Source organism: Carettochelys insculpta, chromosome 21 (assembly GCF_033958435.1).
Source record: "Carettochelys insculpta isolate YL-2023 chromosome 21, ASM3395843v1, whole genome shotgun sequence".
Lineage (NCBI taxonomy): Eukaryota > Metazoa > Chordata > Testudines > Carettochelyidae > Carettochelys > Carettochelys insculpta.
In genome coordinates this window covers 11,531,196-11,558,182 of record NC_134157.1, presented here as the reverse complement: position 1 = coordinate 11,558,182, position 26,987 = coordinate 11,531,196, and the positions used below count along the sequence as shown (strand labels likewise).

At 45.5% G+C, this 26,987-nt stretch overlaps 1 protein-coding gene across 9 annotated transcripts in view; it reads left to right on the top strand.

Moving 5' to 3' along the window:
* The window catches only part of DNM1 (dynamin 1), a 147,571-nt gene that overhangs the window by 752 nt on the left and 119,832 nt on the right, over positions 1-26,987 (top strand). The window lies entirely within an intron of this gene.

Below are 26,987 nucleotides of genomic sequence, written 5' to 3'. Positions count from 1 at the left end.
AGCGAGAGAGAGAGAGAGAGAGAGCTCTCCTCTCAGCGTAGAAATGTGGTGCGCGTGTGTGTGAGCTCTCCTCTCAGTGTAGAAGTGTGTGTGTGTGTGAGAGAGAGCCCTTCTCCCCTCAGCACAGAAGTGTGTGTGTGAGCCCTCCTCCTCTCAGCGTAGACGTGTGTGTGAGAGCCCTCCTCCTCTCAGCATAGAAGTGTGTGTGTGAGAGCCCTCCTCCTCTCAGCATATAAGTGTGTGTGTGTATGTGTGTGTGAGAGAGTCTTCCTCTCCTCAACATAGAAAAGTGTGTGTGTGTGCGCGCGCGCACTTCCAAATGGGGAAATCGGTTTGGGAACTGATCAGAGCCGATCAATGGCACGCAGCATATTGCTTGGTGGGCTGGGAGAGGGTGTGTGAAAAGGGCTGAGGGGAGGCTGCAGCACCAGGCAAATCCTGCCTTTGGAGTGACTAATGCACAAAAGAAGCCATTTGGTTGGGGGTGGAGAGGGAGTAGGAAGGAATGGAGCTGATGTGCTGTCCACATCGCAGGAGATTTAATGGTTTTAATCCTAAACCATTTATTTATTTATTTGTGGGAGGTAAATGCAAGGAGGCAGAATCCTGGACATGAGGAAGGAGCCAGGAGGGTAGGATTTCCTGCCTCCCCCCCTTTCTTTACCCCCGCCTTTGCTGCTGGAGGACAATTGCTGCTGAGCACTGGCCGGGTGGGGAGGAAGGCATTGCTTCAAGGGGAAAATGAATGAAATGTATAGAATGTATGGCAAATTCATGGGACCCGAGTAAAACACAGACATATGCTCCATATGTTATGTAATGTCAGGGATAGAAATGTCAGGGGAAAATAGCCGCACTCCGGTGTGTCCTTTATTTTGATCACACACTAGAAACCTGCAAGTGAGAGCAAAAAATGATAAAGTGGCTGCATCATTTTTTGCAATATCTTATCTATGGTGATTCTAAAAAATACTGAACACTGAATATTGCGTGTGCAGACAAATAATTGTACCACAAAACCTGTTAAATACCAAAATGCTCTTTAGCCATTGTGATCTGAAGACCACATCCATCAAGACTAGATTTCTTATTTGTTTTAAGTTTTAGTCTGAAGAATCCTGTTAAAAAATGCTTGGAAGACTAGGTTAACATAATGTATCCTCTGCTCCTGCTTGTGTCTGGCTAGATACAGACATGTCTTGAACGCTACATAGCCACCTAAAGATGGTTGTGCTTGTTATGAGGCTGAGCAGCAGTGGACTTTAAGTTCAGTTTAATTCCTCCCCCGCTTCTCTGTCCTCTACGGTGGATGCCATGTCAGGATCTGGGTGGAGAAACAGAAAAGGCAGTGGTTGTTTCAATTCCCTGGGTGCTACCATTTTGTTACCATAATATTCTGGTGCTCTCCCTTCATGTGACCTTCACATTAATCACCAGCAGTTTCAACAAATGACAGATGCTGAAGGAAGGTGGTCTGCACACACCTAGTACACACCCCACCTGGAGAGAATCCTGAGCTTGTTTGTAGCTTGGGTAAGCTATTGTGGCCTTTGCTATAGTCCTTCCCTATTAGTACTATTGTCCTCTATGACCAGCATGCACGTTACTGCTGATTTCCCTAGGAGGAACTACTGCTGTGACAGAATATTAGATTCTTTTCTTCCAAAAAGTCCATTCTCCCTCTTCTTTCCTTGCTTTGTTGCGTGGGTGTTCTCTTTCTTGTTTGTCCCTCTAACCCTGGTACCATGACATCTGCTAACATTATTTTAAAAACTCATATCATTGAAAGAGCCTGTAATGAGTCTGAATAGCTCCAGCTTTGGTGGTATTTGGACAGAAAGGCCCAATATGCTGTACAGGGATCCAGGTGTCCCTGAACAATGAGACAGAGTGGCTGTGCCTACACTTGCATTCCCCTTTTGAAAGAGGCATGCAAATGAGGTAAATAAAATGCAAAAAAGCACAAATTTGCATACCTGACACCTAATTTGCATATTCTTATTTCAAAATAGCTTCTTTCGAAAGAAGAAAACCAGTGTAGACACTGCTCTTTTGAAAGTAAACCCCATCTTCGAAAGAATCCTTTAGAAGATGGGGTTTACTTTCGCAAGAGCAGTGTCTATGCTGGTTTTTGTCTTTCAAAAGAAGCTATTTCGAAATGAGAATATCCAAATGAGGTGGCAGATAATCAAATGTGTACCTGATTTGCATTTTGGCTTTACCTCATTTGCATATCTCTTTCAAAAGAGGAATGCAAGTGTAGACACAACCAGTGTATATTACGGAGATGCCACTGCTGCTGTTTTCTGGGGAAAAGAAGACATAGCAGGCAGTGTTTGTTCTAAATGTTTCCATTGATGGGTGGAATAAATTTTATTATTTGGCAAAACCATTTGCAGATGTGCACCCTGAATAGAAACACATGCTGCCCACTGTAGATGGCTCTTGGTGCTCTGCTAATCAGTTGGGCAGCACCTGAATCTTTTCTGGATGGCTGCCCAAGTGCTCTGCTTACAGGGAACACAGAAAGCAGGAATCAGAGTAGTTGTTTAAATAAAACCTTCCATCATTGCATACTCAAAAGAGCCTGAGAGTCTTCTTTGCTGATTTTCAATGGTCTGTTTTAGAAGCTATCAGCGAGCCCATTCTGAATAAGTGTTCCTGGGAATCAGGATGTGGGTAGGACATCCAAAGCCTCAGCTATAATTATTGTTTATTTGTATTACCACAGCACTTAGGAGCTCCCATCTGGAGCAGGACCGCATTGTGCTAGGTGCTGTGGAAACACAGAACAAAAAGATAGTTTCTGCCCCAAAGAGCTTACGCAGTGGGGGCAACCTCAGCTAGTGGAGCACATGAGGAGCCTTCCATCTCAGTGGGCTGCAAGATTTTTGTGACCAAGACATTCTCCTGTGATAGGGTAGTTTTGCTAATTGTTCTTGCATACCTAGAATTTACAGTGTGTGGCAAGTGAATGGTAGCAGAACTTTGATCAGATGCAGGGGGAGCGTACAGCTCTCACAGTCAATACTGTGTGCAGTCACCTCACACCTGACTTCATGTGCCTGCACTTGAAGTGTGTGTCACTTTTGTAATACCAATAGGAAAAAATTATGCACCTGGAAACCAGCAGAGTCTGGCAAACCTGCATGTGGGCAACTGTAAACAAAATGTTTCATGGGCCATTCGTAGAACCTCAATGGGCTGCAGGTTACTGGCTCACAAGCTACTGCTGTTGAGAAGAGAGAAAGGGTTTCCAGAGCCTTGGGTTAACCCATTGAGTTTGTTGCTTCCATGTCTCCTGACTGGTGAGTCACATCTATCTTTTACAGAAGTTTTGTATGGTGACTGCTGCCCTGAAGTACCAGGTATGGCCACTGAACGAGAACTGTATCAGAACAAATAGTTCCTTCCTTTTAGATCTAGCAAGCTAAAGGGACAAATTGTAAATCCACTGTCTCCAAAACAGAGCCTGCTTTTAGCTGCCTGATGGAGGGTGAATGAACGGAATTATATTATCTATAATTTGCCAGTGACCTTTGTCTCAGTCGTCTCCATGTAGCACGTTATGGTGCCAGAGCTTTTAGGATAATGACATGATGAAGGGTACCCACACAGGAGCTGACAAGACAGGATGCAAACAAAATCAATCAATGGAATAATTGGAGAGAAAACAGAAAATGGGTCAAAGAGATGCCATTAGGTGGAGATTGGTAATAGATACCTTACCACTGGCAGTACCTGTCTACACTAGAAAACCAATCGTGTTTAAATATGGCTGTGACCCAGCCACGTTCTTAGGTAGTTCTCTTCACTGGTTTTCAAGTGGGGGCCACTTTGGCCCAAAACCTTCAATGTGAGAACCACGTTTCAGTGGTCCCACCCCTTCACCACAGCTCTGCCCTTCTCACCCCACCCCTGCACCCACTATTCCCCTCACTCACTTTCATTGGTTTGGGGTTCAGGAGTGGGTGTGGAATCTGGCCTGAGGCCAAGGGGTTTGCAGTGTGGGAGTGGGTCTGGGCTGAGTGTAGGGCAGGGAGTGGAGCATAGGAGGGGTAATCAGGTCAAGCTCTAGGAGGGAGCTTGGGTGCAGGATGTGACTCCAGGCTGGGGTAGTGTTGGGGTACGGGAGGAGGTATGGGATCCTGGCTGTGGGTGGGAGCATCAGAGCTGGCACAGGGGGTACAGAATACAGGTGGGGGGACAGGGAGCAAGAAGGGTATGAAATGCTGGCTCAGGGGGTGATGTCAGGGCTGGCACAGGGTACAGAGTGCAGGCTCAGGGCTGAGGAAGAAGGTTGTGCTGCAGGAGCAGGTAAGAGGGACTAGCTCTGGCAGGGAGCTCAGGGTTGGTGCTTGAGAGGGGTGTGTGTGGAGGGGTGCTGGCTCGAGGAGGGGGTATGGAGTGCAGGAGTGGGCAACACTTATTTCAGGTGGCCTCCAGCCCCACATCAGCCTCAGAATGGACCAATAAACCTCTGCAGCCCCTTGGGGGCGGGGGCTGGCTCTGTGCACTGCCCCTCCCTGCAGGCACTGCCCCTGCAACTCCCACTGGCCGCAGTTCCCCGTTTCCAGCCAGTGGGAGCTGTGAGGGGCAGTGCTTGCAGGCAGGAGCAGCACATGGAAACTTAGGCTCTCCCCATACTCCCAGGATAGTGAGGGCATAGTGGCTGCTTCCAGGAGTAGCAGGGGGCCAGGGCAGGCAGGGAGCCTGCCGTAGCAACACCCCACCCCCACCCCAGTAATGCCAGAGATCATGACCAACAGGGAGCCACACTTTGGGGATGTGGAGCCGCCACTGGCTCACAGGCCTTGCAGAGAATAACCCAGTTCTAAGGTATATTTTTCCTTATTTGTGTGGACACAGAAAGTCATGTGAGGGAGCCATGTTTTCATCTTCCCCAGTGTCTAGGCTAAAACATGGTTCCTCAACATGGTTATGACTTTTGTTTTTCTTCTGTTCAGACAGGGAGGAAAAATCTGTGTTATAACATGGTGAGTCCACATACATTAAAACCTGGTTATTGCTATAGTGTGGCCTACGTCACCAGCTTTTTGAGTGGTGGGGGGAATCAGGCTGTGGGTGAGACTGAGTCATCACCACCTGACAGCTGTTTGGTGCACAATATGAAATGAATTTGTTGGGTCTCAGCCCAGTTCTGCATGGATAGGTATCCACATTAAAAAACAAACACCGACGCAATTGCCAGCAGTTGGTCCTTTTCCTGGTGGGGTTTCATCAGAGAGGCTGAGGACTGAACGTGTCTTGAAGATTACAGTTCCCTCTTGATCCTAGAGAGACTTCCTCCAGATCGGGCATTCTCAACCTTTTTCTTTCTGAGGTTCCCCAAAAATGCTATAAAAACTGCACAGCCCACCAGTGCCACAACTGGTTTTCCACTTACAAAAGTCTGACCCAGTGCTGCTGCCTGGGGCCCCAAATCACACCACCCAGGCCCCTATGAAGCTACGTTGCTCAGGCTTCAGCTTCAGCCTCAGATGACAGAGCTCAGGGCCCCAAACATCAGCTTTCTGCCCTGGGCTCCAGTGAGTCTAATGATGATCCTGCTTGGTGCATGCTCTGAAACCTGCTCAAGGCTCCCGAGGGGACCCCGGGCCCCTGGTTGAGAACCACTGCTCCAAATCACATCATCAGGGTAGAATAGGGCTGATTTCACTAACGTCGTACCTGATCCATGGATAAACAGGATGTCAATCTCTAAGATTTCAAATCCAGCCTCTTCTGCCACCACCAACATTCGGCATAGGCTGGATTTTTCAAAATACAGAGAAACTATGCCGAATGCAATAAATGTTGTTTTGTTTGGTATCTTCTCAATCAAGTACTTCTTCTGCTGAGTGCAATGGTTTGCTAGTCACTGCTAATTACTCTCCTACTATCACTTATCCCACTGTTAACAGATTACCCAACAATGCAGAGCCTGTATTTATAATAGCAGGTGTTGATGAGGCTGTTATATGTGCTTCTGCTGCCGAAAACTCCACATGGTGACTGTAACACCAAATGATGGTGGTAAAACCCTCTAAAAGTGTGGGATGAGACCTACAGAAGATGAGCAGCTGACATCTTTCATAGAATCATAGGGCTGGAAGGGACCTCAGGAGATCATCTAGTCCAGCCCCCTGCTTCAAGCAAGATCAACCCCCGCTATGTCATCCCAGCCAGGACCTTGTCAAGTCGGGACTTAAACTCGAGGGATGGAGAATCGACCACCTCTCTAGGCAACACATTCCAATGCTTCACAACCCTCGTGGTAAAGTAATTTTTCCTAATGTCTAACCTACACCACTCTCTCTTCAACTTCAGACCATTACTCCGGTCATCTGATACCATTGAGAACAGTTTCTCACCCTCCTCTTTAGAGCTCCCCTTCAGGAAGTTGAAGGCTGCTATTAAATCACCCCTAAGTCTTCTCTTATTTAAATTAACATGCCCAAATCCCTCAGCCTCTCCTCATAGGTTTTGTGTTCCAGCCCCTTAATCATTTTTGTTGCCCTCTGCTGAACCTGCTCCAGCACATCCACATCCTTTTTATACTGGGGGAACCAAAACTGGACACAGTATTCCAGATTGTGGCCTCACCAGTGCCGAATAGAGGGGAACTTTCTTTCCATAATGGTTTATTCTGGGGCTTCAGAGCTGGCAGTAAGCTTAGTTTCGGTCATCCCTGAGTGTTTGGATAAAGTGAATGCACTACTGCTAGGGCAACATCTTATGACATCACTCTCCCTTGTTTGCTACTTCAGAGCACCTGCATGAATAGGCCATACAGACTGCCCAGATCAGATGAACTGTTTGTTTGCGTGAGTAAAGCATGGGGATAATCTGAGATGAGGCTTCCCAGTAGTGAGTCTGTAGGCAATAAAATGGAGCCATCTAAGGCAAAGTTCACACAGTTGTTTCCAAAGTCCAGAGATGTTCACTGTCTGTGCCACATTGTTAAATACCTAAATAAAAAGATCCCCTCCTGTCCAATGATCTCAATGCATTTTAAAGACACGAGATAACTAAGTCTTTCAATACCCTGGAAAGTAAGAAAAGGTTATCACTATTTGTGATGGGGTTCAGGGGTCCCCCTGCACTGCACCCCGTCCGCTGGCAGGAGAGACTCTCACTCAGCAGGTACAACAGCAGGTTTATTAGGCAACAGATGTCCAGTTTCTCACAGAAGCAACAGCATAGCAGCCAGAGACAGTCCTTCCAACCTGTCCTGGGGAGAAGACCCCGAGGGGTGCCCCTCTGGGGTGTAGCTTTCCCCCTCCTCCGGCTGGCTGCCTTCCAGCGCTCCCTTTTCCTAGCCTCTCCCTGCCACCCCCGATTCAAACCCCTCTCAGCTCCTCCCTGCTCTTTGTTCAGGCAGAGGTGTCACCTGCCAGTTGTAGCCCCAGGGTCATCCTTAGCCACTGGGAGCTGAAGCTTGCCTCAGACATCCAGCCTGACTCACACATGCACTCCCCCCACTCCATCACACTATTCGATGCTAAAACTGAGATGCAGTGCTGCTAAGTGACTTGTCCAGAGTCAGGCAGCAGTGAGAACCAACCCAACATTTTACTAGTCCCAAACCTGGCCATTAGCCTCAAGACCTTCCTCCCTTCATAAAACCTTTTATATTCAAATCAAGCATCTTGCAAAGGTGGAATACTTTCCATGCTGTGAAAGGAGTCTCAAGCCTTGCCCACACACAATACTTGTACTGTTTTAACTATATTAGAGCGGTACAACCCCTTTGGAGGATTCAGTTCTACTGGCATTAGTGTGCTTATTCTGGGATAGCTTGTTCCCATATGAGAAGGGGAACTCTACTTTTATATCAGTCTAACTATGGGCACACTAGGGATTGTGCTGGTATTACTATTTCATTAACAAAAATCATACCCCTAACCAACATAGTTAGGTGTGTATAAAAATTTGATCTTAATGTGTTTGCCTCACGGGGATGCTCAGCATAGAGGTGAAAGAATATAAATGAACAAATGTAAAGCTCAGCCCTGTGAATACCAAGTTACAGCCTTGAGCAACAGTGTTTTGCAGTAGATTGAATACCAGGTTAGGAGCCAAGAACTCTCTTTTGGATTTTATTCTAGCCTCTGACACTTTGGTGACTTTGGGTGAGTAATTTATGTCTCTGTGACTCATTCTCCTACAGGTGAAATAGGGATAACAGCCTCTCACAGATGATGATGTGAGCTTAATTAGGTAATATATGTAAAATGCTTTATAAAGTAAAGGGGCACTGTCATTATTTTAGACAAAAGGTTGCCTATAAATTCCCTCAGAAAAGGCAATCTTCATGGACACAGCATCACACAAGCAAAGGGTAAGGCAGTCGCATGCAGGGTACATCACAGCTGAGACTTTCATCCTAAAACATATGGAGTTGAAATTTCTCCATTCTCTTCTCAAGCAATTGCTATGGCTGTGACGGTCATTGCTGCCCCTAGGAAATGGGGGCCCAGAGCTCTCAGGCAGTTTTGAAAATATTAGTCTATAAGCATTCTTGTGTTCACTCGTGGTACAGAATAATGCCCAGCATTTACATACTTCTTCCATGGTCAGATTTTCATTTATCCCAAGAGTCCTTTAGACAACTCTGGCAACATAAAGGCCTTAGAGTGTGTATAAATGTGAATCATGCCCTCTTTGGGACCCCTTTTCACATCCACAGTGCTGTAAAGAGACCTTAATATGGTGAGAATCTGGCCCTAAACCTTAAAAGCATTATACAACACACACACACACCTGTGAGGAAAGTGAGAAATAGTATCCCTTGTTTGAAGATTGGAGGAGGGAGGCACTGAGGGCAGGTCTACACCACAAAAGAAATTTGACCTAAAATATGCAACTTTAGTGTAGCTCGAGCTGACATAACTTAAATTAAATATCCGGTGTGGCCCCTTATGAGGGATGTTGATGGGAGAAAGTCTCCTGTCAACGTCCGTTAATCTTGTGACAGATGAGAAGTACCACGGTGGATGGGAGGACCCTGTGTATTTGATTTAGCGCATCCCTACCCTGCAGGGTGAAGTGATTTGTCCAGGGCAGTAGAGGTAACAGCAAGAGAATGCCTGGGTCCTAGCCCTGGGGTCATGCCTTTTAATGGAATCTATTCATATCCCAACATCTGACATAACTTTTTGGTTTGATTTGGCTATACATACACGTACAAACAGTAGTAGCTCACTGTTATTTAATAAAGAACAGACCTCCATTTTCCTAAGGATAATAAAAAAGAGTAGAGTACAATGCAGCACAGGAGTATATAGCATGCCATGATAAACCACAAGGGAATTAACTCAAGAGAAATATACCTAGGTCTCAACAATCACCTGCAGAAGGAAGAGCAGCAGGAGACACACTTGAGCCAAAATATAACTTGGGGAGCAGACTATTTTAAACAGGGAATAAAAATATATCACTGCAAAGCTAGATATCCCTGCTGTAATTCTTCTTCATGTGACTTATCCTGTGACTACGAGTGAGGATGCAGATTTAAGCCCTGCATTACACAACTTTCTTTGTGTATTACCGATCATCTCTATTTCATAAAGTAGTTGACAGAATTCTCACACTCTTAGAACCACTGTACATTTTCCAACACTAAAGCTGAAGAAGTAGGTCTGTCCCACAAAAGCTCATCCCCTAATAAATCATTTTGTTAGTCTTTAAAGTGCTTCGTCTTTAAAGTTTTGTTTCCATCACTGTAATGTAAGTGTTGACCTTGTCTTTGGTAGGGAAAAATGTGTTCTTACCATATGTTTGCTAATATGTTGTAATTAATATGGGGTAAAATCCTGGTGAAGATAAGTTATTTACAGTTTTAAAATACGTTAGCACATCAGAATGAAACACAGATTCTATCTAGGCTCAGCTGGTCAGGGCCGATCTTCCACAGTTCAGTTTCACATGCCTATTGGGGATGTGCAAAATCGAACTATCAGGGCTCGACAGTCGACTTCTCAGAATCATGAAGAGTAATGGAGTTCAATGGAAGAGTTTGTCCCATAGACCTCCCTCTGTGAGGACAGCCAGATAAGTCAGTCTTAGATACATCAATTCCAGCTAGGCAGTTGTTGTAGCTGGAATTGCATATCTAGGATCGACTTTCAGGTCTAGTGTAGACATGAGCTAGGGCTTATCTCAACCTGCTAGCATGTCAACTTGCAGACTACCTTTTCTTCAGTAGGATTTTATTACCTGCTACTTACCATGTTAGCTGATATGGTAAGAACACCCCTTTTTTTCCCTAGTATGAAAACACCCTCCTCCTTCTCCTCTGACTTACACTTCTATTGTGCCTTTTATCTGAGGCTCTCCTAGAATTCTAGATGTTAATTAATCTCCACAGTACTCAGCTGAGGTAGGCAAGTGTTAGTGTGTCCGTGTTATTGGTGTTAAACTGAGGCAGAGAACTCCTAAGTGATTTGAGCGCACACCAAGGCCAGGTCTGCACTACAGATTTATGTCGGTATAACTACATCACTAAGGAGTTTGAAAAATCCACAGCCCAAGAGATGTAGCTATACTGATCTAGCCCCAAGTGTAGACAGCACTATGTCAGTAAGAGAGTTCCTCCCACTAAGACAGCTCGTCACAGTAGGAGGTGCATTACCTGCAGCAAGGGGAGAAGCTCTCCTGTTGATGTAGTAGCATTTGCACTGAAGTGCTACAGGAATGCAGGTGCACTGTACGTGAAGACAAGCCCTTCATCGTGTACAGAACTCAGGAGTCCTGAATACCAGTTCCCTGCCTTAACCACTACCACTACGTCTACACGTGCACCCAACTTCGAAATAGCTTATTTCGATGTTGCGACATCGAAATAGGCTATTTCGATGAATAACGTCTACACGTCCTCCAGGGCTGGCAACGTCGATGTTCAACTTCGACTTTGCTCAGCCCAACATCGAAATAGGCACAGCGAGGGAACGTCTACACGGCAAAGTAGCACACATCAAAATAAGGGAGCCAGGCACAGCTGCAGACAGGGTCACGGGGCGGACTCAACAGCAAGTCGCTCCCTTAAAGGGCCCCTCCCAGACACACTTTCATTAAACAGTGCAAGATACACAGAGCCAACAACTAGTTGCAGACCCTGTATATGCAGCACGGACCCCCAGCTGCAGCAGCAGCAGCCAGAAGCCCTGGGCTAAGGGCTGCTGCCCACGGTGACCACAGAGCCCCGCAAGGGCTGGAGAGAGAGTATCTCTCAACCCCCCAGCTGATGGCCACCATGGAGGACCCCGCTATTTCGATGTTGCGGGACGCGGATCGTCTACACGTCCCTACTTCGATGTTGAATGTCGAAGTAGGGCGCTATTCCCATCCGCTCATGGGGTTAGCGACTTCGACGTCTCGCCGCCTAACGTCGATTTCAACTTCGAAATAGCGCCCAACACGTGTAGACGTGACGGGCGCTATTTCGAAGTTACTGCCGCTACTTCGAAGTAGCGTGCACGTGTAGACGCAGCCTACATGTCCTAAAGAAAGAGCTTATGAATGTTCACCATCTAGTATATAATGTTGTATAAATATAATGGCGTGAAGTTAGAGAACTAATGGCAAGTGTTTTGAGACCCAGTGTGAGACTTTTTGGGCCTGATTTTCAAAGATGCTGAGAAGCCACTACTCCATCTGACTTCACTGGGAGCTGTGGGTGCGTCGGGTTTGGCCTACAGAAGTTGAGGTGCTTAAAATTGGAGATGACATCTGAAAATGTCCTAGTACAGTAAAATAAAATAAAAACATTAACTTCTCCCTTGCTTGGCTTAGGTCTTGATGCTGCCAGATGGTGAATGTCCCCAGCTCACACTGACATAGAGCTCGAGCTTGCCCCATGGAAGCCAGTGGGATTTTCCAAATAGAGGATGCTCAGCATCTGTCAGGATAAGCCCCTGAAAGAGCAACCATGTTAACATAAAAGCTAATGAATTAAAAAAAACAAACCCTGTCTCTTGCTGTTTTAGCTGCAGAGGCAGAATTTGCCATGGTGTATTGAGCAGAGAATTTATTTGGAAGCAGGAGCCAAACCTATGTGTGCTCCACCCATATGAACCAATGCTAGGATTTTTTATTCAGTGTACTTATGTAGCAAAACCCAAAGGGAGTGGCTTAGGAAGTCATAGGCATCCACCCAAGATGTAATGGCTTTCTGGTCAGCTGCCCACAACAAAATAAACTTCTTCTGGGGAAACCTCTCAGAATGAAAAGTAACCTACTACCTATAATCACAGTCATTCCACTGCCTTCATGAGACACAGGCTGAATGGATTTTTTGAAATTATCTTTGGGTGTAGTCCTTCTTTCTTATTTGCAATGTGTATTGAAGCCAGTGGTGGCAAAACTGGTAGAGAGGTGAGCGGCAACAAGACCTGTATTTAAAAAAGCAAAACAAAACAAAAAAAAAATAGCTCAGTCTTATGCTTGGTAGGAAACATACTCTTTGCAATACTGTTATCATAGTTAAAAAGCATCTCCTCTGATTTCAGAACTGTGTTTGAACCTCCTGATTCAGAGAACTGTAGCATCACTGGAGGGAAACACATTAGTGTATGGGTCTTGTGGTCAGTGTTCCCTCTGTTTTTTAATGTCCATGGGCAGAATAAATATTGTTATGTGCACTGAAGCATGAGTGGATGTGCACCACCAATATAAACACCTGCTGCCAGCTGTGGGCACTCTGCTAATCAGCTGGACGGTACCTGAATTGCTCCTGGGCAGCTGCCCAAGCACTTAGCTTACAGAGAACATTGCTTTTAGCTAAAGAGCAGGCCTAGATCTCAGGCGCTAAATTCTGTTCCTGGATCTGCCAGTCACTTGGTGTGTGACCTAACCTTTCTGCATCTTACTTCTCCATTTGTAGAACAAAGTGAACACTGTTACTTCAGTCATAGATGTGATACGATAAACTATGTCACATCATATGTAATCTTAATTCATGAGTGGAAGTACTGTGACCTTAACATAGATGGTGCAAGAGAAATGTCAACAGTAAAAGAGTCTCTTTTAACAGCTAAATCCAAGCTCTGCAGGAATAAGGACAATAACATTCAACTTGCAATGCTGTAAAATGAAGGAGTTGTATTTTTATTTACTGAGGTGATTTGCCAGAGAGCTGTAGGTGTCCATGCAATTCACATTTATCAGCCAATATCAGGAAGAAATTTCTCCCGTGGGACAGTACTGCACAATTAAGTGTATTAACAGAGAGTTTGTGCCTTTCTCTAAAGCAGCCAGCACTGGCCACTATGGCTACGTCTACACGTGAAGCCAACATAGAAATAGCTTATTTCGATGTAGCAACATCGAAATAGGCTATTTCGATGAATAACGTCTACACGTCCTCCAGGGCTGGCAACGTCGATGTTCAACTTCGACGTTGCGCGGCACCACATCGAAATAGGCGCTGCGAGGGTACGTCTACACGCCAAAGTAGCACACATCGAAATAAGGGTGCCAGGCGCAGCTGCAGACAGGGTCACAGGGCGGACTTAACAGCAGGCCGCTCCCTTAAAGGGCCCCTCCCAGACACAGTTGCACTAAACAACACAAGATACACAGAGCCGACAACTGGTTGCAGACCCTGTGCCTGCAGCATGGATCCCCAGCTGCCGCAGCAGCAGCCAGAAGCCCTGGGCTAAGGGCTGCTGCCCACGGTGATCATAGAGCCCCGCAGGGGCTGGAGAGAGAGCATCTCTCAACCCCCCAGCTGATGGCCGCCATGGAGGACCCGGCAATTTCGACGTTGCGGGACGCAGATCGTCTACACGGTCCCTACTTCGACGTTCAACGTCGAAGTAGGGCGCTATTCCGATCCCCTCATGAGGTTAGCGACTTCGACGTCTCGCCGCCTAACGTCGAAGTTAACTTCGAAATAGCGCCCGACGCGTGTAGCCACGACGGGCGCTATTTCGAAGTTAGTGCCGCTACTTCGAACTAGCGTGCACGTGTAGACACAGCTTATAAGAGACAAACTACTAGACAGGATGGATCTGTGTTACAACGCAGCAGGAAGCAGGATATTAGGTGGATCACATTTTAGCACTTCCTACGTTCTCCCATATAGAGCTATACAGAGAAACATGGGGTGTTATGTAGACTGTAAGCTCTTTGGGACAGGAAACGTCTTTTACCATATGCTTATATGGTGCCTAGCACAATGGGGCCCTGATCTGACAAAATGTAATGATTAACAACACAGTGTTTAATAAGAGAAAAAAGGAGATGCGTAAATCATGGTTGTGTTGGAATAAAGGCTCTTTCTATTATGATTCCCATTATAGTTAGGTTTATCTGCCGAGAAAGGTACATGCTTCAGTCATGGGCCAAAACAGAAAGCACCTCAGTGATTATAATATATTAATAGATTATAATTATAGATTATAATTCACATAGATCTGTGCAAAGGGAAGTGATCAGCTGCTCCACAGACCCTAGGACAGAATATAGCTCAGGACTTCAAGATGACTAGAGTCACTGTCTCAACCAGTCTGCAGAGACCTGGAGGAGTCCAGATGACAGCATGTGTGAGGGTTACTGGTTCTGATAGCTCCAAAACCCTCTCTTCTTTTTGTTCTCTAGCCTCTTTATCTAATTTCATCTATGGCATTAGTAATGTAGCCATCATGAGCATTAATTTACATATTGTCTACCTGGAGCAGTTGAATGGATCTTAGTCACAGAAGGCATTTTTTTTCTCATCACTTGTTACTAAGTCTAAATGTTAGGGTGGTGGTGGAAAGTGATTGAAGATGATGCTCATGAACGTTGCTCTCTTACTTATCTTCACTTAGTCCTAATCCCACCATTTTAATGGTATTAAATGATATTAACAGATTGATTTAACCTCAGAAATCTAGATATTCAGAACAATTAATAATATGCTTCACCTATATAAAGCTTTTCATCTTCAAAATACTTTGCAGTCATTCACTAATAAATAATAGTCTCTGAGCTGAAGTAGCTAATTAATTGTCCTAATACCTTTTAGAAAGATGAGGAAACTGAGCCAGAGACATTTAGTGACTTGCTCAAGGCCATTCAATGAGTATCAGAGTTGTAATGAGATGTCAGGAGCTCATGACTCCTAGTCAGCTGCTAAATTTACTCTCTGGGTGGGCAGTCGTATTCTGTTCTTGCTTATGTTAGTTTTATGATGATGTACTTCCACTGAGTTCAATGGAATTGTGGCTGGTTTGCACCACTATAAGAAAAGCATGGAACCTGAGTGTGACCCTGTATCCATATTCATATATTGTATGTAAAAAGTCCCATGATTCTTGATTCTGAAGCCCTTGCTAGACCCAGGGATAGAGAGGATGAAGGATGGAATTTCACCTTTCATGCTCAATCTCTTTTTAACATTCTGTATGAAATAGGTGTTCATGAAGATATAATGGGGCAGATGCTATGTAAATTTCCCCAATGCAATTATTCCCTCTTTCCTGTTAGTACTGCTAACTCTTGTGATTCCACTGACAGTCTCGTGATTTCTTTTTCTTAAAATCCGAGATGCAGAAATCAAGTTCTCAACTAGGGATCTCAGCTGCTGTATTTAAAGACAAGTTTGTGTTGCAGAAAAGAACTTGAAAATGTGACCCACTAGTTGCTCCAGCTTGGGGAGCAAAATGAAAAAGAACTCCCAAACGTATTATATTTAAAATCTCATGATTTTTAAGCCAGCCTCATGGGTTTCGGTACATTGCTCATGGTTTCTGAATGTTTGCAGTTGGCATCACTGCTCTGGCCTTTCCTAATATTGTCGGCTATGAGATACACAAAATGGGATTTGGGTGAACCCAATTCCATTTCACATGTGACTTATGAATTGAACTCAGGTCTCTTGAAGTAAAAATAATGCTCTAATAATAACAACTCACTACCCCAGCGCCATCCATCTTTACTTCTCACTTTGTGTTTTATATGGGCTTAGGCCACACTATTAAAGCTACACAAGTTGAATTCCCTGGTGTGTCTGCTACTGTAAAGAGTATCAGAAATTGTCAGGATCCTGTTTATCATGCCAGTGCAATCATTTTGTACTAATGAAACTGCACCCTGGATACAAAATTGCAGAAGTTAGAATAGCAAGGTGCCAGGGCAGGATATGGTCCCCCTGAAAGAGGCTACATCAAATTAAATTATACTACCATGGAGTGTAGCTGAACCACTGTAAAAAAGTTGAAATAGAGGATAAACTATTGCCTTATTTCAGAACACACCCTCTTTCTCAGCTGTACTAAAGGACTTTTTTTCTTAGAACATCAACAGGCAGAAGTCCACAGAGACATTGAGTATTCATGTCTCAACATCTGCAAACTTTTTTTTTTTTTTTTAAGAGCGGAGCTACTCTGCCCAGGAGAGCACTAGAAAGTCTGTTATGCTCCTTTCCTCAGATAGGGAAAAAAAGACTTTGCTGATTTCCTGTATATTGGGAGGGGAAAAGTCTTAAAGGCAATATTGTGAAGCCTGTGATCATTACTATCAATGCAGGTCTAGCCTGAGTAATGACTAGTTCTTTAGGGTCTGGCCCTATATTTTGGGGACGACAGTTAACAAGCCATGTTTCAGTTCAGAAACCATCCATACAGTTATAAACTTCTAAAAACAAGGGTTTACGGTACCCTCCCCTGACACACAATTGCCTCTGTACCATACATCCCGATGTCTCTCTTAAGGTATGTCTACACAACATCTGGGACGGGAGCTGCACTTCCGACATACAGGGGCCAGCTCTGCTCTAACTAGTGCACTAAAAATAGCAGTGTGGCCATAGCAGCATAAGCAGCTGCTTGGGTTAGCCACCCAAGTATAAACATACCCAGCCCGGCTGTGGGTGCATGCTCGGGCAGCTAGCCTGAGCTGCTGCACTTGCTGCTGTGATGACCAACCTGCTATTTTTAGGATGTAGCCCATGTGTCAACTTGCACCGGGCATTATAGCTTCCAGCTTGCTCTACAGACATACCCTGAGGGAACAATTCTGCTCTGACACGACAAGGCAATGGGCTTGATTCTCAGCTCACTCACACATTTTATACAGCTGCAGCTCCTGATTTATAATGTTGTGCAGTCAGGGTAAAGTCCTTTGATTCTAGTAAAAACACACATAACGGTTGTTGCTCTCTCTCCCTCACTGTGTGCTGTGATCGCTTTGGTAATCTCTAGTTGTTTCTTAAGCTGATTGTGCTTTTACTTCTAATAGAAATGACTCTATGTATAGCTGGGAATTGCCTGAGCATGGTGGCAGCATCAAGCAGAAAACTGTTGCCACATGGGAATGAGGACCAAAAGGCAGAGCAAGCTCTAGAGATCTCCGATGGGGTGGTACGTGATGTGTCACTGCAGAGCCAGTCATTCTGTGTTCAGGCCATCTCCTTCACTTCATTGTGGATGTTGAAAGCGATCATAGCGGGATTTCTTCTTCTTGGCTGTGTGGGGTTTGTGCTTTTTCCTGGAGTCATTTCATTGTGTGTGTGTGTGTGTGCGCGCGCAATGTTGGTTGTCTTCATTTGAAGTCTAGATGGAGAGCGCTTGACACTCTGGATACTCCGCAGAAGAGGAAGGATCCCGAGATAATGAATCTTATTGGGTTTTATTTTTAAGGGCAACATATTTAGAAGTGGCCCCTAATTCTGCGTCCCTCAGTCTGGAGGGCATCTATTCAGCCAGCATTAAAGTGTCTTGTCTCAAATTGGGCATCAAAGACTGGATCACCCAAAATCAGAATCCACTTCTAGAACAGTGGTTGCTGAGATTTTGTTGTTGTTTTGTTTTGATGTGTGTGCAGGGAAAGGGGCTTTGGGTGAATTTCTTTTCTTCCTTGAAAAAGTGAATGAATCATGCATCTGACAAAGCAGGTCTTTATGCCCATGAAAGCTTATGCCCCAAAATATCTGTTAGTCAATAAGATGCCACAGGACTTCTTGTTGTTTTTGAAGATACAGACCTACTCCGTTACCCATCTGATGAATGATAAGGGGCAGGCGTGTTGAGAATGGAAGCCCAAGGTTCTGTCTGCTGCCTGCTTATTCAAGTCTGTGCTCTTCCCACTCTGCTATTCCAATGCATCCCTGGCTTGACCTAGAGGAATCATTTGATGTGACAGAGGAGTTGATGCTCTCTTAATTTAAAATGGATCCCAACCCTGACCTAGAAACATTGTCTTCTGGGGGGAGAATGGAGATTCACCCTCTATGGTCAGTCACTCCTGGAGCTGTTGTTTTCTCCTCCAGTGCTTTGAGGTTTGGAAATTAGACTGTCTTGTTTTTAAATTCAGTACAATGCCAAGGGTTTGCTGTACTGGAGCTGTTAGTGATCAAGCTGCTATTTCTCAAGGGCTAGAGGAGCAGCGTCTCTGACACAGCACATTTCCAGCCAGTGTGATCCTAATTACATCTGAAACTGCAGAGGTGCAGAGCACAGCAAGGAGCCTGGTACCATTCCTGCATCTTCTTCCAGGCAGACATGGATTGGAGCTATACAGCACCATTTTAATATTCTCTCTAGGACAGCAGCACATCCTCAGTCTGTGATAACATGCATGCTTCCTGGAGAGACTGCCCTGTCCTGCAGTGGCTGTGCCTCTAATGCACAGCCTGTGATAACTAATATAGACCCTAATATAGGACAATTAACATCCCCCCACCTTTCACCCCCTTCCTTCTATCCTGTTTGACATCAGTTTTTATTGCAATTTTTTTTCTTTTTGGTCCTCTGTACTTATACATGTCAGTCTGTATTGGAAATGAAATCGATCTGATGAAGTGGGTCTGTCCCACAAACGCTCATCACCAAATAAATCATTTTGTTAATCTTTAAAGTGCTACATTTCTGTTGCTTTGTTTTGTTGGAGTTCAGACTAACACGGCTACCTCTCTGTCAATATAGACCCTGAGAGTCTACTCTCTGCTCCACAGCTTTCCCCTCTATGTGCCTGTGATAATGAATATAGACCCTAGACAGTCTGCCTTCCTCCCCTGATGCTCAGTGCCTTTTCCATCTTTGTACAGCATAGGCTAACACAACTAGGTCCAGGGAGACTGTCATACTCCGTAGCACACCACCTACCATGCAGTATGTGATTGTAGGAAATCCCATCCAAGAGGAGGCAGTGATCAAGCAGCTCCTGAAAGACATTTTTCTTCTTTATTCCTCTCTCTGCAAATGCCAGAGTCCAGAACCCTTTGGGTCTCTCTACGCTGCACCTGGGAGGCGTGAGTCCCAGCCTGGGTAAGCAGACGCACACTAACTCGAGCTAGCCAACCAAATCTCAACCTGCCCAACCCTCTGGGTCCACTTTGGGCCCAACTCATGTGCTTTGCCTGCGCCGTCCGTTCCACAATGTCCACACTGTTGTTTTTAGTGTGCTGGCTTAAGTAGAGCTACGGCATGTCTGTCTACCCAGGCTAGGAGCCGCAACTCCCCACTGCAGTGCAGATATACCTCAGAGTCTTGATCAACTATAACCAGTGCATGCCACATATGTGGTCTTGAAAGCTGGAAGCCCTTTATTACTTGGTAGCTTCCTATCTCCAGAGAGAGAGGGCGCAAGAAGGATCATTTGTCTTGTATTTCCAGGGAGGCCTAGAGGACACATGAAACGTGTCTCTGTGCATGTGTTGACAGCCAGAGTACTTGGCCCTTCAGAAGTCAACCGCCTTGTAAAGCATAGTAATGGCATCTTTATACTGGGGGCAAGGGGGCTGTTTTTGCTATACAGCACTCTTTTATCTGTTACCAGCTATATCCTGACCCGAGTTCACCTTTACACCCCTGAGTCAGATTAGGCCATTGGAAAAAAATCACAATACAAGCATTAGGCTGATGCTGTCTTCAATCTCAAGACATTTTAACAGCAGTGCCTGAGCGTAGCTGGCGTTTTCACAGCAACCTTCCATTTCCTCCTTCCTGTGTTACTGTGCAGGTTGTCCTGTTATTTTTCAGCCTGCCAAGGTGCTGGATATTATTTATACAGGGGAGCTATGTCTCCACTACAGAGATCTTTTGAAAGAAGCTCTTCTGGAAGATCGCTTCCGAAAGAGCTTCTTTCGAAAGAGTGCGTCCACACACAGAAAAGCAGATCAAAACAGTGATCTGCTCTTTCAAAAGAGAGCATCCACACAGCCCCCACTCTTTCAAAAGAACAAGCCAGGGATCGAAAACGAAGACTGTTCTTTTGAAAGAAGGGCCCTGCAGAGTGTCTATATGTTTTCTGTCTAAAGAAGCTTTCGTAAGGCAGCACTCTTCCTGAAATAGGAAAGGAACAGTGATTTTGAAAGGACTGCCACATTCTTTCAATTTACTTTTGAAATAATGCTTTTTGTGTGTAGATGCTCCACAGGACCTTTCGAAAGAGCCCCCTTGTTTTGAAAAATCGTTCAAAAGAACTTTCTCATGTAGATGCAGCCATGGTGTTTTGGAAGGCTGGAGCTCCCTCTGCCATGGGAAAGCCAATATTGCCAGCAAGGACCTCTGTTTTGGTGCACTGGGTCTGAGTGGAGCAAGTCATTGAGGCAAGCTACTACAGAGTCATTAGACTTCACTGTGGCCCTGAGGAGGAGACCGACAAAGAGGCCAAGTCCTTGGTATGCCTGCACGTTCATCCAAGTTGGATTCTTTCACACCTGTCATTCAGCTTGCGCTAATTTGATGCCTTAGGAGATCTCTGGAGCTTGATGGCGCCATCACACTGGAAGGAGGCCTCCTGGGAGCTCCAAGGTGTGTTGGGATGGAGTCATGCAGACAGCAAAGCAGACAGCACAGCAAGCCACAAACACACTCTAAGCAGGATTAGTGGGTTTTGTCAGCACACAAATACTGCAGTGATCAAGAAAATACAGCAAGAAACCCGAACAAATATGCCCTTTCTGCTTCTGCTACGATGAGAAATCAGCAGCACTGCAGATGAGAAGCATCCATTTTACCTGTTCCTGGAGTGGACCATATGCTTCTGCTAGCACAGCACAGTGTAGCCCTGGACTGCTAGAGACCCAGAGCTGCTCAGAACCAGAACTGCCATCATGGTTACTCTGGGATTCTTGGTGTCATTGTACAAAACCAGTGCCACATTCTTTATTACCCTGATGATTCCAGTGCCTCTGCCTGGAATGAGCCCTGCTTTTTATATTCCTCTGGACCTATACTGTCCATTACCATGGAATTGCCAAAGCTGCAATATATCATGCATCCGTTTTGTGTTCCCCTGAAGTTCTTGGTACCACTGCACAGAACCAGCACAAGACCCCCTTTTAGCCTAAATATCCTAGGACAGCTAATCAGAATCAGTGCTCCCCTTTCTTTTACCCCAAGGGCCTAGAGGAAGCCGCATAACACCTGCACTGCATTCTGTATTCCCCTAAGGCCCCTCGTGCTGCATCTTAGAGTCAGTGTGGCATTTGCTATAATAGGATGTTGCTTTTGGGGATTAAACATGGGCATTGTAGACTGTACCATTCTTCCAGGAGGGAAATCCCTGGAGAGATCTTGTCTCCAAAGTGCAGAGGAAGGAAATCAGAGCACAACAACTGCACCCAGGCAACCGGAGGCAGAGCTGTGCTAATGTCAGTGCATAATGTTCTTTCCTACCTGTGCTTTACTGTAGTCCAGTTTTCAGGGCTAATCCATCTGCAGGACTGTAGTGGGGAGGGATCCTATGGATAAGTCCATCTGAATGAGGGGGAGAGATACTCATGATTAATTCTGTCACAGCAGAAACTCTGCTGAAATGTATAACACAGAAGGTAAAGGAAGTGGGAATTTATGGATGAATCATGCCCTATATTCCTTTAAGCAAACACTGAACAAAATCCATGGCCGTGGCTCAAGAATCTTTCAACATGGGCCTGATATGCAGCAACACAAGATGCAGGCAATGCACAGGCACCAAACTGACTTGTTTCCATGGAAACTGTTGATTTCCACTGTGTTGTCAGGAAATGGGAAGGAAATTATCCCTCCATGACTTGTTCTGGCTCCTGGATTGGTTTGTCTGCTGCCCTGTAATAGAAGGAAGACAGATAATCTCACTGTGATAGAACAATATCCTAAATCGTTATTCATCCATGAGTATTAGGGCAACAGATATGCAGAACCAGTTTGCTTGCATCTCAGGGACCTCTTAGTGGCAATGTCACATTGTAGGAGGTCAGAGAGCATGATCTGGTGGTCCTTTCTGGCTTTGAACCCTATGACTATGACTAATTTCTAGTCCTCATGGTTGTGGAGCAAGAAAACATGAAGCAGGGTGCCTAAAATAAAAAGGCAAACAAAAAAAGCCATATATCATCATGTAAAATATGAGCTTTTTAAGCCAGTCTCATGTTTTTGAGTGCCTGAATTGCAATTTTTGAACATATGCAGGTTGCAGTACTCTTGCAGACTGGACCTATGGGCTATGTCTACACGTGAAGCCTACTTCGAAGTAGCCTATTTCGATGTGGAGACATCGAAATAGAATAACGTCTACACGTCCTCCAGGGCTGGCAACGTCGATGTTCAACATCGACGTTGCGCAGCACCACATCAAAATAGGCACTGCGAGGGAACGTCTACATGCCACAGTAGCACACATCGAAATAAGGGTGCCAGGCACAGCTGCAGACAGGGTCACAGGGCGGACTCAACAGCAAGTCGCTCCCTTAAAGGGCCCCTCCCAGACACAGTTGCACTAAACAGCACAAGATACACAGAGCCGACAACGAGTTGCAGACCCTGTGCATGCAGCATGAATCCCCCGCTGCAGCAGCAGCAGCCAGAAGCCCTGGGCTAAGGGCTGCTGCACACGGTGACCATAGAGCCCCGCACGGGCTGGAGAGACAGCGTCTCTCAACCCCCCAGCTGATGGCCGCCATGGAGGACCCCACAATTTCGATGTTGCGAGACGTGCAATGACTACACAGTCCCTACTTCGACATTGAACGTCGACGTAGGGTGCTATTCCCATCCTCTCATGGGGTTAGCGGCTTCGACGTCTCGCCGCCTAACGTCGATGTTAACATCGAAATAGCGCCCAACACGTGTAGCCGTGACGGGCGCTATTTCGAAGTTAGTGCCGCTACTTCGAAGTAGCGTGCACGTGTAGACACGGCTATGGATGGTTCTGTGCAAGGTTCTACCGCTGAATGGCCCAGGGGCCTATATAGGATACAGATCACCCTTCTCCCCCTTTGAATGGCAATAATTTGTTCTTTGTCACATTGCCCTAAAAAGCTGGCTCCTTTAGGAGAGAGACAATTCTGAAGCTGGAAGTTACATTTCTAGATGGAAGGAAAGAAAGGAGTTAAAAAGAGATAAATCATGGAATTCTAGGGCTGAAAGGGACCTTAGGAGGTCATCTAGTCCAGCCCACTGCCTAAAGCAAGATCAACCTGAACTAAATCATCCCAGCCCGGACTTTGTCAAGCTGGGACTTAAAAACCTCTAGAGATGGAGATTCCACCACCTCTCTAGGTAACGCATTCCAGTGCTTCACCATTCTCCTGGTGAAATAGTTTTTCCAAATATCCAACCTACTCCTCTCCCTCTGTAAATTCAGACCATTGCTCCTTGTTCTGTCATCTGTCACTACAGAGAACAGCCTCTCTCCATCGTCTTTAGAGCCCCCCCTTCAGGAAGTTGAAGGCTTCTGTCAAATCACCTCTCACTCTTGTCTTCTGCAAACTAAATAACCCCCAATCCCTCAGTCTCTCCTCCTAGGTCATGTGCTCCAGCCTCCTAATCATTTTCATTGCCCTCCGCTGAACCCTCTCCAATGCATCCACATCCTTTCTATACCGGAGGGCTAGCTACATTACTGACTGGCCCCAGCCACCCAGCCTTAACATAACAACCCTTTGTAATCAGAACAATTGATTTCTCCGTACATTGACACATCCGAACACCTGCCAAAAAGTCATTAACAATATTTTACCCATATTTATTGTCCTTGTTTTCCCCACAAGAGCCTCTCACCTTCTCTGGAGATGTAAAGATGGCAGTGGACAGCCACAGCAGCATGACTTACTGTATTCATATACTAATTTTCTGTTCTTTCCAGTTATTAATTTTCATACAACTATTGTAAATAAAAATGAAGAATAAATATCAGCCCCAGACCATATGTTTATAGGCTCTAATACATTGTCAAAACAAGAAAATTCCAAATAAATGCACTGTTTGTCCTTACCCCACCTCTCTGTGCAGAGAGATTTTAGCTCATATTTTATATAGGATCAGTAAAGACAGAAAAGCAGCTTCATGTCAGAAGTCTATGTGATGTTGTATAATGCAATAATTTGCACATTTAGGTTTGTTCTGTGCTGAGATGTAGCCATGGCACCATCTCTACCTTCGTCCCAGTCCTTGAGAAATTTGAGGCCGCATTCTGCTGTTAGTACTAGTGTATATCCAGAGTGTCATCTTTGACTTCAGTGCAGTTACTCTGGATTTACAAGTGTGAATAATTCTGTTTAATTTTATAGGATGCATTCATCCCCATGTCAGTTTAGACCCTGGTGCAGACTAGTTTACGCCCCTGCTGTCGTGGGCTCCCTGGGCCACTGCAGGAGAGAATCCATTGAAGTCAGTGGTGTTAGACCAGTGCAAAATTGGTGTGGGTGGAAAATCGAATTCACACCAATACTGGAAAACTTGGTCCCTTATCCTGATGTTGGGTAAAAAAGAATTTAGCGAGACACAAAGATAGGAGAGACAACGGAGTGGGTGATAAGGTGAGGAAATGACTGCAAAGGCTGCTGGGAGCTGGTCTGTGCTGTTAGAGATAAGCTGTTAGTTCAGAGAAGCAGGATTTAGAACTCATGGGAAGTGACGAGGTGGGAATGCAGGGTGGGGGAGGGGAGGTAAGCAGCTGCTAAACAAATGCATTTATGCCAAAGTCACTACAGAGTTTTCCTTTTTAATGTATTTGGTGGTTTTGCTCAAGAGCAGCCACAGAGGCTGTGAACTGAACCCAGCACTGTAACTTACACAGCAGTTTCAACAGCATGCCATTACAGTTAGTGATTTGGTGTAAATGTGACTTTTACTGCTCTGGGCACATCTCTCTCTTTCTCTTGCTGTTTATCTGCAATTTTCTTAAACAAGTCATTGCAGTTGACTTTAGAGGTCTCAGGATAGGACAGAACAGGTACTTTGGTGTCCAGTACAGCTACAGTGTCCAATACATTTGCTACTCACCACATATGGGTGAATAGGGCACTGCAATGTGGCAAATACGGGAGTGGCCAACCCCATGTAGCTCTTTGAGCCTTTATATGCAGCTTCTCCTGAAATCCACATGCCGGGAGACTCTCTGGTGGCAGTATTGTCCTGTCCTCCTCTTCTTTACCCTTCACTGCCTTGCTTCCTGGGCCACTTCTCCTGTGATCTCTTGCACCTTCTGGGACTCTGCTTCAGGGTTTGCAGTCTGCGAGGAGTCAGGCTGGAACCTTTTCCAAGCTTCCCTTAGCTTGTCCAGCGCTGCCCCAGCTAAGGTGCTATCTCTCTCTGAGAGCTGATTCTGCACCTTCTCTGGCCAGAACCCAACTGCCCCAGCTCTGCTGGAGCAGCTCCTTATATGCAGGGTTGCTCCAGAAAGCTGCCCTCTGACTGGTTCCCCTTGAGAGCTCTTCAGTCATTGTCTGGGAGTGTTGTGTAGGCTCCTTCCAGCCTGCCTTAACCCATTTCTTGCAACAGTGGGGCTAACCCCACCACACCAGGTTACATTAGAGCTGCTGTAGCGCCTCTATGCCAGCCCCCTCAACTACTGGCATAGACCACTTACCAAATTCTTGGCATGGTCCCCATATTGAGAATTATTGCCTACCCCTGCTTTAGCTCAATCAGAAGTTATCAGTTTGATGCAGAAATTGCTAGGTGCACTCTTTTGCGGGTAGGGGGCCCACCAAATTTGGTTATGTTTGGCTGAGAAAATTAACCCACAAACTTATAGTATATGCCATCTGATCAGGATGAGTGTTTTGCAACCATTTTGGACTGGTGTAAATGGCGACTCAAAGTGCAAGGCAGTGGAAGGTGAGGCCCACTGTGTTTAATTGCGTTTCCATTGTTGTGTGTGTATTCTGACATTCATCCATTATTGTCTCTGACTTTACTGGAGTATCATCTGCACTCAAGTATTCTGAAATAATGAATCATTGTATGCAGTAAAGTGACCAGTGTCATCGAATATGTGATACATGTACACAGAAATAAAGACCCATTGTATCCAATTGTGTTGCCAGTACCATATTACACCCACAAGTAGTGGTGGTACCATATTATACAGATAAGAAAAGTGTTATAATAGGCTGTTATGGATTAACCCAGAAGGATCCACTGGATGCGCTGGTTTAAGGCAGCGGTTCGTAACTTGTTGGCGGCTTACAGTCCAGTCAGCACAGAACTCCAGCCTAAGTGATAGCCTCAGGGACATACAGATTGCGTGTGTGTGTGTGTATGTGTATATATATATATATATATATATATAGCACTGGCACAAAAAGTACTACACACACACACACACACACACACACACACACACACACAATGTTGTGTGTGGATTCAGCACTCATAACACTCAGCTGCATACCTGGCCCACAGTTGTAAGCAAGTTGAGAAGCACCAGTCTAAAAGATTGGAGAAGGACAAGAGCAGTGGAAAGCCAGAAGACAGGACTGTGGGAGAACGCAGTAGCAGATGAGGAACAGTTGGAAGGCAGGACCTAGAACAGTAGGACAGAGGTAGGAGGAAGGAGGGATGCAAAGGAGAGAAGTCAGTGTGACACTGGGAGAGGAACAGAGGAATGGAACATCAGCAGCAAGTGGAGAGAAGCAAGGAGTAGCAAAAAAGAGAGGTCAGCAGGAGAGACAGGCATGTGACTTGTGGCTGATGGCTAGCGTGTTGGACACTCTGGGGCTAGATCAAGAGTCGGGTGCTGTAGAGGGGTGGTGGTGATAGTCAACTGAGAAGAGCTATCTGATACAGTGT